Here is an 11829-nt window from a genome sequence, read left to right as displayed (position 1 = left end):
ATGTTGTTTTTTTCGCACTTTAGAGACTGTTGTGTGTGAAAACACCAGGAAATCAACAGTTTCTGTGATACTCAAACCACCCCGTTCGGCAGCAACTCAAGCGTAAAAAGTATGCAAGCTGTTCAAACATCAGAATGGGTGACTTCGACAGTGGGATGATTGACTGGGGCCGGACGGGGTGATATCAGTATCTCGCAAAATGCTGATCTCCCGATCACGCACAACAGTCTCTAAAGTTTACAGAGAGTAGTAGGGCAAACACACAAAAAAAAACATCCAGTGAGCGACAGTTCTGTTGATGAAATCGCCTTGTTAATGAGAGAGGTGAGAGGAGAGCGGCCAGGGTGGTTCAAGAGGACAGGAACTCAAATAATCACGCATTTCAAGAGTGGCGTGCAGAGGGGCATCTCCGAACGTACAGCACGAGGAGCCTTGAAGTGGCTGGGCTACAGCAGCAGAAAACTACGAACATACTCAGCTGCCACATTGTTAGGAGCAGAGCATAGCTAACAGAGTGAGTGCATTCTGTGCATGGTAGGGCACTAGGGAATGCTGTACAAGAGAGGGACCTTGGGGTACAAATGCATAGCCGTGCCATGGATAGATAGGGTTTGAAGGAGGCACTTGGCGCACAGTCCTTCATGAGTCAGGGCATCAAGTATAGAAACTGGGGTGTTATAGAGTCATAGTATAGCACAGAAACAGGCCCTACAGCCCATCTAGCCCATGCCAAAGCATTTAAACTGCCCACTCCCATCGACTTGCACCGGGACAATATCCCACCGTACCCCTCCCATCCATGTACCTATCCAAACTTCTCCTAAACATTGAAATTGACCTGTCCTGAAACTGTTAAGTTGCAGTTGTATGAGAGCTGGTGAGGAGTCTTCCTCCGAGTTTGTCTGCCAAACACATAATGGGACCAAGCCACAAACATAAAACTTGCTGGTGAACGCAGCATCTCGAGGAAGAGGTACAGTCGACGTTTCGGGCCTTGACTGTACCTCTTCCTAGTGATGCTACCTGGCCTGCTGCGTTCACCAGCAACTTTTATGTGCTTTGCTTGAAATTCCAGCATCTGCAGAATTCCTCGTGTTTACATAATGGGACCATGTTAGATGCTCGGAGATGTTGCCACCCAAGAACTTGAAAGAGCTCACTGCAAGGACCACAGTGTAGGTTCTTCTCCTACTGGAGAGGGAGGGGCCGGGTTGAGCAAGGAAGCCCCCCAGAGGCCACATTGAGTGGCAACAGTGCTATTGATACAGTAGAGAAAGCAATGATTATGAATGCAAATAATAAAAAGGCATTGTACGGTTTATTCTTGTAAATATTTTTTATTATGCATAAAGTCAAGTCAAGTTTATTGTCATTTAACTATACACATGTATAACCGTCAAACGAGACGATTCTCTGATGCTGGGTGTAAAGCACAGTAGTACATACAACACATAATAATTTATGAAATTAAGGAAGAAATCTACAGATGGATTACACATATGCATAAATTAAATTTTGTCGTATTCAAAACGGAATAACCGGTGATCTTCAAATGCAATGCGACAGGGAGTTCAGAAGCCTTACGGCCTGTGGGAAGAAACTGTTTTCCCACCTTGACCATTCTTGTCATTGTGCATCAGAGTCTCCTGAATGATGGTAGAAAGTCAAGGAGGATGCTGGATGGATGGGTGGGATCCTTGATGATATTAAGGTCTATGTGTGTGCAGTGCTGCTGATAAATGTCCACAGTGGGTAGGGAGAGCCCTGTGATCCTCTCAGCCATTCTCACTGTCCTTTGTAAGGACTTCCGGTCCCTACAAAGTATGTTTTGTAAAAAAAATAAAGACACTGATGAGGCATCATGTGGAATGCCACATTCATGTGGTCCTCCTTTTATTGGAAAGACATGTTAAACTGGAAAGAGTGCAGAAAAGGTGTACAAGGATGTTGCCAGGACCACAGGTCCTGAGTTATAGGGAGAGTTGGCCAACTTTGGTCTTTATCCACTAGTACACAGGAGAATGAGTGGCGAACTGGAAGAAATGTTTAAAATTATGGGACACATTATGGGTGGATGGTAGGGGAGAGCAAAACTGGGGGCATAGGTTTAGGGCAAGAGGGGAAAGGTTTAAAAGGGACATGGGGAGGATGGCTTTTTTCACAAAGAGTGTGGTGAGTGTATGGAAGGAGCTGCCAGAGGAAGTGAGGCAGGTACAGTGGTATCATTTAAGAAGAACTCGGGTAGGTGCATGGATGGGAGGGATTTAGAGCGATTATAGGCCGAATGCAGGACAGTGGGGCTAGCTGGGTGGGTGTGGGGTGGTTCTGCTCGCAGCTCTGCCAAGTTCACTCTGCTCTTCGCTGCACTGAGGCTGAGGCTCCGGGCCTGCTCCAGGGCTCCGTGTCTGAGGACTCACTTTCATTCTAAATACTATTTGCTTATTTCTATTGTTTGCACGATTCGTTCTCTCTCTCTCTCTCTCTCTCTGTCTCTGTCTCTGTCTCTGTCTCTGTCTCTCTCTCTCTCTCTCTCTCTCTGTCTCTCTCTCTGTCTCTCTCTCTCTCTCTCTCTCTCTCCCTCCCTCCCTCCCGTCATTGGGTGTTTGTCAGTCTTTTTTGAAAATGGGTTCTTTTGGGTTTCTTGTTTTCTGAATGCCTGTAAGGAGACAAATCTCAGGGTTGTATAATGTATACATACTTTGATAATAAATGCACTTTGCACTTTGAACTTGACCAGTTGTACCAAAGGGCCTATATCCTTGCGGTAATGCCCTGCGATTCTATGACCTTCCTGTGCTGTGTGGATCTCCCTTACCCTGAAACACAGCGTAAAGCAGCTCCTGACACTACATAGCTCAGATGCGCAGTTGTTCATATCATACAATGGAATAACGTTGTGGAAATCACAGTGAGGCAAATGAAGAACTTACTGACAGCCCGGGTTACTTGTCAAAGAATAGCATTGGTGGTCTCTGCAAGTAGAAACCCAAGCGATGTGCCTTAACACTTTTTTTTAAGAATTTCCGCAAACTTCTGCTCAAGTGGTATCAACAAGCTTGAAGGAGTGCAGGGAAATTTTACACAGACATTGCCAGGACAGACCCGATGGGTCAAATGGCCTACTTCTTCTCCTTTGACTTTGTTTTGTCTTATGGACATGACGACTTGTATTACAGGGTCAGACTTTATTCCCAGGAGCGCAGGATAGTGCAGAGTGGTCTTCTGGAGGTATACAAAATTAAGAGGGGTGTAGAGAGGGTAAATGCAAGCAGGCTTTCTCCACTGAGGCTGGATGAGACTGGAGTTAAGGGTAAAAGGTGAAATGTTTAAGGGGAACAAACTCCTTCGCTTAGAGGGTGGTGAGAGTGGGGAACAAGCTGCCAGGACAAGTGGTGGATGCAGGTTCCAGAAGGATCTGGCGGGCTTTGGAGATGGTGCAGAAGAGGTTCACTGCGACTCTGCCTGGAGTGAAAGTGGAGGTCGGACAAACTTGAAGATCAGTCTGCTCACCGAAGCATGGAGCTGAATACAAATTAGAGAGGAGAAGGTGCTTGTAGTATTGAGGCAAATTAAGGTGGATAAGTCCCCAGGGCCTCAAGGCTCCCCCTCGGATCTCGTGGGAAGCTGGTGCAGCAATTCCAGGGGCTCTCGCAGAGGTATTCAAAGCATCCTTTGTTACAGGTGATTCGAGTATAGGAGATGTGATGATGTGTTGAAATTGTACAAGACATTGGTAAGGTCAATTTTAGGATATTGTGTCCAATTCTGATCATGTACCTACAGGAAAGATATTCATGAGATCGAATAGAGTACAGAGAACATTTACAAGGATGTTACCAGGACTTGAGGACCTGAGTGACTGGGAAAGGTTGAATAGGTTAGCACTTTATTCCCAGGAGCGCAGGAGAACAAAGGAAGCTCTTACAGAGGTATACGGAATTACGAAGGGTATGGATAGATAGAATATAAACAAGCTTCTTCCCCTCAGGTTGGACAAGGCAAAATGTAGAGGTCATAGGTTTGAGGTGAAAGGTGAAATGTTTAAGGGGAATCTGAGTGGGGACTTCATGACTCAGAGGGTGCTGAGAGTGTGGAATGAGCAGCCAGAAGAAGTGGCAGATGTCAGTTCAATTTCAACATTTAAGAGTAGTTCATTGATTGGAGGGGTTTGGAGGGATATGGTCCAGGTACATAGAAACATAGAAAATAGGTGCAGGAGTAGGCCATTCGGCCCTTCGAGCCTGCACTGCCATTCAGTATGATCATGGCTGATCGTCCAACTCAGAACCCTGTACCTGCCTTCTCTCCATACCCCTGATCCCTTTTGCCACAAGGGCCATATCTAACTCCCTCTTAAATATAGCCAATGAACTGGCCTCAACTGTTTCCTGTGGCAGAGAATTCCGCAGATTCACCACTCTCTGTGTGAAGAAGTTTTTCCTCATCTCGGTCCTAAAAGGCTTCCCTTTTATCCTTAAACAGTGACCCCTCGTTCTGAACTTCCCCAACATCAGGAACAATCTTCCTGCATCTAGGCTGTCCAATCCCTTTAGAATTTTATACGTTTCAATAAGATCCCCCTCAATCTTCTAAATTCCAGCAAGTATAAGCCTAGTCGATCCAATTTTTCTTCAGATGAAAGTCCTGCCATCCTAGGAATCAATCTGGCGAACCTTCTTAGTACTCCCTTTATGGCAAGAATGTCTTTCCTCAGATTAGGGGACCAAAACTGCACACAACGCTCCAGGTGTGGTCTCACCAAGGCCTTGTACAACTTCAGTAGAACCTCCCTGCTCCTGTACCAGTGAATAGGATCAGGTCAGCCTGGACTAGATGAGCTGAAGGGCCTATTTCTGTGCTGCAGTACTATAAGACTCCACGACTCTATCCTGTGCTATAAGAATTTGTCCTATAGAGTCAAAGAACTCTACACCATGAAAACAGGCCCTTCAGCCAACTCATCCATGCTGACCAAGATGTCTGCCTAAGCTGGTTCCATTTGCCTGTGTTTGCCCCACATCCCTCTAAAGCTTTTCTGTACACCTACCGTACCTGCCAATTGCTTTTAGAAGTGTTATTGCACCTGCCTCAGCCTTTCCTCTGGCGGCTCGTTCCATATACAGTACTGACCACCCTCTCTGTGTGCAACGTTGCCCCGATGTCTCTGATAAATCTCTCCTCTCTCCCCTCAAACCTCTAATTCTTGAAGAAAAGACTGTCTGTATCCACCCTCTCTACATCCCTGCACTCCAGTGTCAAGTCCCACCCTGCTCAACCTCTCTCCATAACTTCCTCCCTTGAGTCTTGGCAACATCCTCACAAATCCTCACAAAAATACTGCAGTTGCAGCCTCACGATATATCTCCAACACCTGCAACATAAAGTCCCAGCTCCTGCACTCAGTGCCTTGACTGATAAAGGTCAGCGTGCCAACCTGCCTTCAAGGTTAAAAGGTTCGTTTTAATGTCAGAGAATGTATACAGTGCACAGCCTGAAATTCTTACTCTTCTCAGACATCCATGAAGCAAGAAACCCATAGAATGAATGAAAGAAACATCAAAGCTCCCGAAGACCCCCCTCATCGCGTCTAACTATCTCACCCCTTCAGGGGAGGCAGGTACCTGTACCCTTGGTCCTTCTGTTCTACAACACTCCCCAGGGCCCTGCCGATCACTGTGGAATTCCTACTCTGTTTTGATGATCCCATCATAAAATTATGTAACCAGTGATGGTGTTCCAGTGATGCAATGTGCAGAGACGCCACCTCTCAGCTCCAGAGATTTACGTAGTTTGCATCCAGTGTATCCAGGGTTTGCATTACATTTACAATTTAGATCGCAACGGAGAGTATCCTGACCTTTTGCACCATGGGCTGGTATAGATACACCAAAGTCCAGGAACAGAAAAGGTTACAGAATGTAATGAACATGGCGCAATCCATCACAGGATAAGCCCTCCCTAATGCTGAGCACATTTACAAGGAGTACTGCCACAAGAAAGCAGTGTCTATCATTGAGAACACCACCCCCGACCACTACCCACCATCCAGGCCATTTCCTTTGAGGCAGGGGGTATAGGAGCTTCAGGTCCTACACCACCAAGTTCAGGAACAATTACCCTTCAACCATCAGGCTCCCAAACCTAGATGGGTAACTTCACTCACTCAACACTGAACTGATTCCACAACCTATGGACTCACTTTCAAGGACTCGATAACTGACATTCTCAGTACTATTCAGTTCAGTTTTTAAATTAATATTTACACAATTTGCCCTTTTGGACATTGGTTATTTGTCAGTCTTTATTTATGTATAGGTTTCACTGATTCTATTGAACTTCTTTATTTTCCTGTCAATACCTGCAAGAAAATGAACTTCAGGGTTGTATACGGTGACATATATGGTATTCTGCACATATATATAGCTAGGGTGCCTAAGAACTTTGCACAGTACTGTATTTGTCGACATAGAGTGGACAACAAGTTTGTAAATCTAGCAGGAGCAAATAATGTTGGGAACAGTGAATGGTGAAGGTGGTGCACCACAGGAGGGGTGTGGGACAGGAGGCAGAGAACGAGTGCCAGGGGCGGGGGGGTGGAGTGGTGGGGGTGCAGCCACACCCAGCCTTGAGACACCAGGTGAGGTCATTTGATTTCAAACAATTGGTTTATTGATCATTACAGAATGTCTCTCTGGTGCTTCCCACTCCCTTCCCCTTTTTCCCAACCATGATACCCTTCTCCCTGTCCCCTTCCCACTCTCACTCTACAACAGAGCCCCATATCAGAACTAGGTTTATCATCACTCACATATGTCATGAAATTTGTTTTGTTTTACATAAAATTACTACAGTACTGTGCAAAAAGTCTTAGGCACCCTAGCCATATATATTTGTGGGCACATGGCCAAGTGGTTAAGGCATTTGACTAGTGATCTGAAGGTCGTGAGTTCGAGCCCCAGCCGAGGCTACGTGTTGTGTCTTTCAGCAAGGCACTTAATCACACATTTCTCTGTGACAACACTGGTGCCAAGCTGTATGGGTCCTAATGCCCTTCCCTTGGACAACATCGGTGGCGTGGAGAGAGGAGACTTGCAGCAAGGGCAACTGCCGGTCTTCCATACAACCTTGCCCAGGCCTGCGCCCTGGAGAGTGAAGACTTTCCAGGTGCAGATCTATGGTCTCACAAGACTAATGGATGCCTTAAGTATATATATATATATATATATATATATATATATATATATATATAGAACAGTACAGCATAGGAACAGGAAATGCAATACATCATGTTATGCTGATGTAAGTTAGTAATTAAATGTCTGACTAAACTAAACTAAACCCTTCTGCCTACAGAGCGCCTGGGTACCTATGTATCCATCTAAAAGCCTATTAACTGCCTCTGTAATATCTGCCTCCTCCACCACCCCTTGAAGCACATTCGAGGCACCCAGCACTCTGTGAGGACTGGAATATAAAAGCAAGGATGTAATGCTGGGGCTTTATAAGGCTTTAGTTATACCCTACCTGGAGAATTGTGAGAAACGTGTTGGGCCCCTTATCGAAGAATCAGAATCAGGTTTAATATCACCGGCCTATGTCCTGAAGTTTGTTAACTTTGAGGCAGCAGTACAATGAAATACGTGATAAATATTTTTTTAATGAATTTGTGTATATTAAATAGTTAAATTAAGATTAATGCAAAAACAGAAATGTTCTAAAAAGTAGTGAGGTAGTCTTCTTGGGTTCAATGCCCATTTTGAAATCGGCTGGCAGAAGGGAGGAAACTGTTACTGAATCACTGAGTGTGTGCCTTCAGGCTCCTCGTCCTCCTTTCTGATCTTAACAATTAGAAAAGGTCATGTCCTGGGCAGTGGGGTCCTTGACGATGGAATCCACCTTTCTGAACCACCGCTGCTTGAAGATGTCCTGGATACTATGGAGGCAATGATGGAGCAGACTAATTTTATAACCCTCTGCAACTTAACTTCGATCCTGTGCAGTAGCCCCCCTCTCCGCACCCCCCCCCCATACCAGATGATCATGCAACCGGTCAGAATGCTGTCCTACATCTGTAGAAATTTTGGAGTGTTTGAGGTGACAAACCAAATTTCCCTAAACTCCCGACAAAATATAGCTGCTGTTTTGCCTTCTTTGTAGCTGCATCGATACATGGGACCAAGTTAGATCCTCGGAGATATTGACACCCAGAAACTTGGAATTGCTCACTCCCTCTACTTCTGATCTCTTTGTGAGGATTGGTATGTGTTCCCTCTTCTTATCCCTTCTGGAGTCCACAATCAGCTCTATGGTCTTACTGACACTGAGTTGTTGCTGTGACACCAATCAACTAGCTGGTATGTCTCACTCCTGTATGCCTGCTCGTACCATCTGAAATTCTACTAACAATGGTTGTATCATCAGCAGAGTTATAAATGGCATCTGAGCTATGCTGAGCCACAAAGTCATGGGTGTAGAGAGAGTAGAGCAGTGGGTTAAGCACACGTCCCTGAGGTGTGCCAGTGTTGATCGTCAGCAAGGTGGAGATGTTATTACCAATCCACGCAGATTGTGGTCTCTGGTTAAGAAGTCAAGGATCCAGTTGCAGAGGGAGGTACAAAGGCCCAAGTTCTGTAAATTTTCAAGCAGGACTGTAGGATCAGTATCTGTTTACAGTTATTATTCTATAGATTTAGTCAGTATGCCCGCAGAAAAAAAATCTCAGGGTTGTATGTGGTGACGTGTATATGCACTAATAATAAATTTTACTTTGAACTTTAGGACTGAGCTATAGTCAATGAGCATCATCTTGATGTAGGTGTTTGTATTGTCCATGTGATGCAAGACCATGTGGAGAGACAGTGAGGTCGAGCCGTTCTAGACCTATTGTGGCGATAGGCAAATCACAGTGGGTCCAAATCCAAAGCTGAGGCAAGAGTTAATTCTAGCCATGAGCATCAGAGAGGCACTGGAGAGATTCCACATGAGGTTCATGGGAATGATCCTACAAATAAAAGGGTTAATGTGTCAGGAGAGCGTGATGGCTCTTAGCCTGTTCTTGATGGAGCTTAGAAGGATGAAGAGGATCTCATTCAAACATATCGAACGTTGAGAGGCCTTGACTGAGTGGACGCAGGGTAGTGGATACAGCCCAGTGCATCATGGGTAAAACCCTCCCCACCATTGAGCACATCTATATGGGGTGCTGTCGCAGGAAAGTAGCATCCACCACCCAGGCCATGCTCGCTTCTCGCTGCTGCCATCAAAGAGGAGGTACAGGAGCCTCAGGACCCACCACACCAGGTTCAGGACAGTTATTACCCCTTAACCATCAGGCTATTGAACCAAAGGGGATAACTTCACTCAACTTCACTCAACTTCACTTCCCACAACCCATAGACTCAAGGATTCTTCATCTGATGTTCTCGATACCTATTGTTTATTTAATAATTATTATTATTATTTCTTTTTGTATTTGCACAGTCTTCTGTAGTCTGGTTGAACGCCTGAGTTGATTCGGCCTTTGATTCCGTTAGTTATTATTCTATAGATTTGTTGAGTACATCCACAAGAAAATGAATCTCGGGGTTGTATATGGTGACATATATGTACTTTGATAATAAGTTTACATTGAACTTTGATGTTTCCTTTAGTGGGTGTGTCTAGCCTCTTGCACGCGTCTGTCATATTTGCCTCTCCTACCATCCCTGGCAACACAGTCCAGGCACCCACCATTCAAAGTGTGGAAAAAAAACATATCCCTCGGATTTTCCTCCTTTCATCTTCCAGTGGTATGTTGGTAAATAGTGTTTTTTTTTATTATTTCCACGTCTGCAGTGAAGATCTTGTTTTGCATACTATCCACAGATCAATTCATCAGGAGCCATGTATCTGTTCTCTATCTGCATTGTATTTAGTGCAGCACGTCTGTTATGCTTATTCCGGTAGTTAGTCACGTAGGTGGGGGCATGGTAAAAGTGAAGAGTTTAGTAACTTTGTCTTTAACAAGAGAAAGTCTGCAGATGCTGGAAATCCAAACAAGACACACAAAATCCTGGAGGAGCTCAACAGGTCAGGCAGCATCTATGGAAAAGAGTACAGTCGATGTTTCGGGCCAAGACCCTTCAGCAAAACTGGAAAAAAAAGTGGAGGAGTTGATATAAAAGGTGGGGGGAGGGGGAGGGAGAAACACAAGGTGATAGGTGAAACTGCGCGGGGGAGGGATGAAATCAAGAGCTGAAAATTTGCTTGGTGAAAGACATACAGGCCTGGAGAAGGGGGAGTCTGATAGGAGAGGACTGAAGGCCATGGAAGAAAAGAAAAGGTGCGCGGAGCACCAGAGGGAGGCAGACAAGTAGATAAGTTGAGAAAGGGTAAAGGGGACGGGGAAAAGGTGAAGGAGGTGGGGGGGGGGGGCATTACCGGAAGTTCGAGAAATCGATATTCATGCCATCAGGTTGTAGGCTACCCAGACGGAATACAAGGTGTTGTTCCTCCAAACTGAGTGTGACAAAAGAGGAGGTTATGGATTGACATATCGGAATGGGAATCAGAAGGTGGCCACTGGGAGATCCCACATCTTCTGGCAGACGGAGCGTAGGTGCTCGACGAGGCAGTCTCCCAGTCTACGTCGGATCTCACATCGGATCTAAACAGGAGGCCACACCGGGAGCACCAGATACAGTATATGACCCCAACAGACTCACAGGTTAAGTGTCGCCTCACCTGGAAGGACCGTTTGGGGCCCCGAATTGTAGTGAGGGTGGAGGTGTAGGGGCAGGTGTAGCACTTGTTCCACTTGCAAGGATAAGTGCCAAGAGGGAGATCAGTAGGGAGGGACAAATGGACAGGGGAATCACATAGGGAATGATCCCTGTGGAAAGCAGAAAGTAGGGGTGAGGGACAGATGTGCTTGGTAGTGGGATCCCGTTGGAGATGGCGGAAGTTCTGGAGAATTATGTGCTGGACACGGAGGCTGGTAGGGTGGTAGGTGAGGATGTGAAGGCAGGTGAGGATGCGGAAGCTGGTGGGGAAGTAGTTGAGGACAAGAGGAACCCTATCCCTGGTAGGGCGGCGGGAGGGTGCGTGAAATGGAAAAGATGCAGTTGAGGGCAGCATTGATGGGCAAGGAAGGGAAGCCCCTTTCTTTGAGAAAAGAGGACATCTCCTTCCTTCTGGAATGAAAAACCTCATCCTGAGAGCAGATGCAGCAGAGACAGAGGCAGTGAGAGAAGAGGATTGTGTTTTAACAAGTGACAGGGTGGGAAGAGATATAGTCTATGTAGCTGTGAGAGTCCGTGGGGTTATAATAGATATCAGTGGATAAGCTGTCTCCAGAGATCCAGACAGTGAAATCAAGAAAGGAGAGGGAAGTGTCGGAAATGGACCAGGTAAATTTGAGGGCAAGGTGGAAGTTAGAGGCAAAATTGATAATGTCGATGATTCCACATGGGTGCAGGAAGCAGCACCAATGCAGTCGTCGATGTAGCGTAGGAAAAGAGGGGGACTGAAAAGTGTAGGTTTGGAACATAGTCTGGTCCACATAGCTGACAAACAGGTAGGCGTAGCTGGGACCTATGTGAGTGCCCCTAGTTACACCTTTTGTTTAAATGAAGGAGGAGGAGCCAAAGGAGAAATTATTAAGAATGAGGACATTCCACAAGATGGAGGAGCCTGGTGGTGGAGGGGGCCTAGTTGGGTCTGGTGTCCTGAAAGAAATGGAGAGATTTGAGACCTTTCTGGTGGGGGTGTATTGGGACTAGACATCCATAGTAAATATAATATGATGGGGCCAGGGAACTTGAAATTATTGAAAGCATCCAGAGCATGTGA

This window comes from Mobula hypostoma, chromosome 28, assembly GCF_963921235.1.
Source record: "Mobula hypostoma chromosome 28, sMobHyp1.1, whole genome shotgun sequence".
NCBI classification, from domain to species: domain Eukaryota; kingdom Metazoa; phylum Chordata; class Chondrichthyes; order Myliobatiformes; family Myliobatidae; genus Mobula; species Mobula hypostoma.
This window is presented reverse-complemented; position numbering follows the sequence as displayed.